Source organism: Rhipicephalus sanguineus, chromosome 3 (genome assembly GCF_013339695.2).
Source record: "Rhipicephalus sanguineus isolate Rsan-2018 chromosome 3, BIME_Rsan_1.4, whole genome shotgun sequence".
NCBI classification, from domain to species: Eukaryota; Metazoa; Arthropoda; class Arachnida; order Ixodida; family Ixodidae; genus Rhipicephalus; species Rhipicephalus sanguineus.
In genome coordinates, this window is record NC_051178.1 from 29254177 (window position 1) to 29259708 (window position 5532).

Here is a 5532-nt window from a genome sequence, read left to right on the forward strand (position 1 = left end):
TTAACAGTAGTAGGTACTGCTGAGCTACAGAGCAATATAACGATGATTAGTGGGTTTTTGTGGCGCAAGGGCCAAGGCTGGCCAAAGAGCGCCATGTCTGATGATGTGGTGTTTGCGTTGACTAGTGAGTTTCGATGGCAAGTGTAATACGGCTGTATAGAGGCCTAAAATCACGTGCTTACACTAACAAGAATGCCTCCTTAGGGCCTTTGCGCCCAAAGGGCGGGAGGTAGGTGCTTTTTGTTGGTAGTACTACCGCAGCCGCAACCTCAGTTATGAGACAGCGCTACGGGTTACCCGGGAAAATAACGTTGAAATTAATGACATCTTTGATGAATTGAAGAACCGCCTGGTATTTAAAAAGCGGTTCCCTGCCTAAAAACATAGCGGGATGAAGTGGCAACTGTTGCCGGTATATTAACGGAAAGTGCATGTTTCTTTGAGCGTGCAGGTCCGTGCATTGCACTAGTATGTGAAGGACGGTGAGAGGCTCCCCACATCTATCACACAAAGGTGGATCGCCACCGGACAGAAGGTATGAGTGCGTACTGTGTGTGTGTCCTATTCTAAGTCTGCAGAGTGTTATTTCTGTACGACGTGTTTTAGATGTCGGCGGCCAATTACCAAGATGCGGTTTTATCAGGTGTAGTTTATTTTGTTTTTCCTTATCCCAAAAGCGCTGCCAATGGGCTCTGAGCATCCGTTTAAGGAAAGGCTTCAGATCTAGCGCAGGGACAGCGAGGGGTGTTTCGACGGCGTTTTCGTGGGCGGATGCAGCTAGCTGGTCCGCCAACACGTTCCCTTCGATCTCGCGGTGCCCTGGCACCCAGCATACAACAACATACTGCTTGATTGTGTATATCCTGCATAACAATGAGTACAGTGAAGTAAGGATACGGTTTCTATGTTTCTTTAAGTTTTCAAGGCTTTTACCACACTCAGGGAATCCGTATATATAACTGCCTTTTGTAATTTTGATTCCTTAATATGTTTAACGGCCGCAAGTATCGCATAAGCTTCTGCAGTAATAATAATAATATGTGTTGTTTAATGGCGCAAGGGCCATTGATGGCCAAAGAGCGCCAAGACATGATAGGGAAAATGAACAATGGTTATGTTAAGTGGCTGTATAGGAGCCTAAAATTCCTCGCGCTAAAGGCGGGTAAAAACATAAGTAATAAAATCATGGGAGTGACGTGAAACATGTGCACAGAGAATGAATAACAAGAGGTCGTGATGATAAAACAATGAGCGTACGTCGTGAGCACGAATACCTCCTCAAGGCCTTTGAGGCCAAAGGCAGGGAGGCCAGTGCTTTTTTTTTTTTGAAATAACTACCGCAGCAGCGCCCTCTGTGGAGAAGCCGTGCTGTGGTTGCCAGGGTAAAAAACATTGAAACTATGTATATCTTTGAAATAACGAAAGAGCGAGTCTTGTTTAAAAATAGGTTCCCTGCCTAAGAACATTGAAGTGTGAAGTGGGAGATGTTGGCGGTATGATGGGAAATGTTTTTCTCTAATATCTTCTAGATACGTGCATTGAAGCAGGACGTGCAGGACAGTAAGTGGCGCGCCGCATTTTTCACACATGGGTGGGTCACCACCGGACAGAAGGTGTGCGTGTGTACTGTGTGTATGCCCTATTCTAATTCTGCAAAGTGTGACTTCTGTGTGACGTGACTTTGATACCGGTGACCAAATGCCAAGACGCGGCTTGATGACGTGTAGCTTATTTTGTTTGTGCCTATCCCATGTATTCTGCCAAAAGGCCCTGAGCTTTCTTTTCAGGAGGGGTTTTAGATCTAGTGCAGGGACGGCTATCGATGTATTAGGACTGTTTTCGTGGGCGGATGCAGCTAGCTGGTCCGCCAACACGTTGCCTTGGATCTCGCGGTGCCCTGGCACCCAGCACACTACGACACGCTGTTTGAGAGCGTAGACCGTGCATAGGAGTGTGTAGAGGGAGATGAGGACTGGGTTTTTGTGTTTTTTGAGAGTTTTGAGGGCTGTTACCACGCTTAGGGAATCGGTGTATATAACTGCCTTTTGTAGTTTTAATTGTTTAATGTGTTTAACGGCCGCCAATATCGCGTAAGCTTCTGCCGTGAAGATACTTGAATCAGGGTGCAGAGTGCCGGAATCCGAAAAGGATGGACCAACGGCTGCATAAGACACAGAACTATTGGACTTTGAGGCGTCTGTAAAAAATTCTGGACAAGTGTATTTGTGTTGTAGTTCGAGGAAGTATGCACGGATATGTGTAACAGGCGCGTGTTTTGTAACTTCCACGAAAGAAAGATCGCAGTCAATACGCTGCCACTGCCACGGCGGGAGTTGTGCAGCGGGAGCCATTAGACAGTGTTCAAGAAGTGGCACACCCGTTTCCTGAGCTAGGCCCCTCACCCGAAGTGAATAGGGCTGTCTCACTGAAGGACGATTGTCAAAAAGTGTAGAGCTAGACAAATCATTGACAGTAGAGTGTGAGGGGTGTTCGTTGTTTGCGTGCGCCTTGAGAAAATATGTGAACGATATGTAGGATCTCTGCAGGTGGAGCGACCACTCATTGGATTCAACGTAGAGGCTCTCTACGGGGCTCGTTCGAAAAGCGCCCGTAGAGAGACGGATGCCCAAATGGTGGATAGGGTCAAGGATCTTCAAGGCGCTCTGTGTTGCAGACTGATAAACAACGGCCCCGTAGTCTAGGCGCGTTCGAATGAGGCTTTTATACAGGTTCATTAGGCATTTCCTGTCACTGCCCCATGAAGTGCGCGACAACACTTTTAGGATATTCATAGTCTTCATGCACTTATTTTTTATGTATTTGATGTGTGCTATAAAGGTGAGTTTAGAGTCCAGAATGACGCCTAGAAACTTATGCTCCACCTCTACAGGTAACCGCTGACCATGCAGGTCAATTTCGGGATTTGGGTGGAGGCCTCTCTTTCTAGAAAAGAGAACACAGGTGCTCTTTTGTGGATTTAAGCGGAACCCATTATTATCTGCCCATTGGGACACCTTGTTCAGGCCGAGCTGGACCTGCCGCTCACAAATGGCGAGACTGCAAGATTTAAACGCTATTTGGATGTCGTCAACATACGTGCAATAAAACATAGTTCGTGGGATACAAAGATGCAACGAGTTCATTTTTATGATGAAAAGTGTACAGCTGAGCACACCACCCTGTGGAACGCCGGTTTCCTGCACGAACGGTCGTGACAAAGCATTTCCAACCCGAACACGGAATGTGCGGTTTGACAAGTAACTTTCAATTATATTTAACATCCGGCCACGTATGCCTAAGTGTGACAGGTCTCTCAGTATGCCAAACCGCCACGTCGTATCATAAGCCTTCTCCATATCAAGGAACACAGAGAGGAAGAATTGTCTGTGGACAAAAGCCTCGCGGATTTGTGCCTCAATACGTACGAGGTGGTCAGTGGTGGATCGACCTTCTCGGAAGCCGCACTGATATGGATCAAGCAGCTTGTTTGATTCTAGGAAATGTGTTAGGCGACAGTTAATCATCTTCTCAAATACTTTACAAAGGCAGCTTGTTAAGGCTATGGGCCTGTAGCTGGAAACACTAGATGGATCCTTTCCCTGTTTCAGAACAGGGATAACAATGGCCTCTTTCCAGGCAGAGGGAATCTCGCCGGAAGTCCATACAGCGTTATAGAGGCAGAGGAGAGTTTTCTGTGTTTCGTAGGGCAAGTGTTTAAGCATTTGGTATATAACACGATCAGCTCCTGGGGCAGATTCATTACAGCAGTTAAGCGCTGCTTGCAGTTCAGCTAAGTTGAATGGTTCGTTGAAGGATTCGTTTTTTGCACATTTTCTTTCTAACTTTTGCCTTTCTATAGTTGTTTTGTGTCGTTTGAACGTGTCGGAGTAGTGCGTAGAGCTGGACACACGTTCAAAATGTGCACCAAGAGAGTCTGCTTGGTCTTCCAGACTGTTGCCATCTGTGTTTACTAAAGGAAGTGAATGTGTTTGTTTGCCTCTTACCCTATTTACCCTGTTCCACGTCTTAGCCTCGTCTGTGTATGAGTTAATACCTGATAAATACTTCTGCCAGCTCTCTCTTCTTGCTTGTCGGCGTGTTCGCCTGCCTTGGGACTTGATCTGTTTAAAATTGATAAGATTCTCAGCAGTAGGGGAGTCGCGGAGTATCCCCCACGCTTTGTTTTGCTTTCTTCGAGCGTTCCGGCAATCGTCGTTCCACCATGGGACACGACGTTTGGAGACAATGCCACTTGATTGAGGAATGGATTTCGAAGCGGCGTCAATAATAAAAGCGGTAAAAAACTGAACAGCAGCACCAATTTCCAAGGACGACATCTCAGCCCAGGAGACACGGGTAAGAGTTCCAAATTTCTCCCAATCTGCTGCATCAGCTTTCCACTGGGGAGCCTGTGGTGGAGATTCGTTTTCTTTTGGAGTGCTTAAGATGATGATGATGATGTGTGGTATTTTATGGCGCAAGGGCCACTTGATGGCCAAAGAGCGCCATTTCAGTAGACTAGAGATGTGAACAATGACATGGTGCGTGGCTGTATAGGGGCCTTAAAATTCCTCGCGCTAACGCGGGTAAAAACATAGAAGTATTTAAAATCATGACAGTGACGTGAAGTATGTCCAGTGAAAGTGGATGGCGAAAGGTCATGATCATAAAACCATGGCGGGGATGTAGTCACCGCAGCCGCGACCTCGGTAAATAGGTCGTGCTACGGATCAGCTCGAAATATGCAGTGAAAACTATGTACATCATTTAAAAACCTAAACAGTGATTGAGGTTTAAAAATCGGATCCCTACCGATGAGCATCCCAGGGTGTAGTGGGAGCTGCTGTCGGTAGGGTAGTAAAAAGTGCTTTTTTCTCAGAGCATCTAACTCATCGCACTGTACGAGGATGTGGAGAACCGTAAGTGGTTCTCCACACCTCTCACACAATGGCGGATCGCCACCAGACAAAAGGTGTGAATGTGTTGAGTGAGTGTGTCCTATTTGTAGCCTTGTAAGTGTGACTTGTGTGTAGCGGGATCTGGATACTGTTGGCCAATTTTCAAGTCTCGGTTTGATAACATGCAATTTGTTATCCGTTTGCCTATCCCACAGGAGCTGCCAGCACGCCCTGAGCTGCCGTCGTAGGAAGGGTTTCATGTCAACTGCAGGGACGGCCAGGGATGTATTGGCGGGTGCGTGGTTGTGCGCACACCCAGCCAGCTGGTCCGCCACTACGTTTCCAGCGATCTCGCGGTGCCCTGGCACCCAGCACACAACAACCTGTCGTTTAAGGGCGTAGATCGTGCATAAAAGAGAGTAAAGTGATATCAGGACAGGATTTTTACGTTTTTAATGACGTCCCAGTTAAAATCAAGTAAAAGGGTGGGTGGAACAATACTAAGATCGATAGATGAGTAACTCCTGTTTGCAAGGCTAAAAAATGTAGGCTCCTTCTTATTGAGCAGGCATGCACCAGCGGAGAACAGAAACTGCTCAATGAGACGGCCTCGCGCATCGCTGCGAGAGTCTCC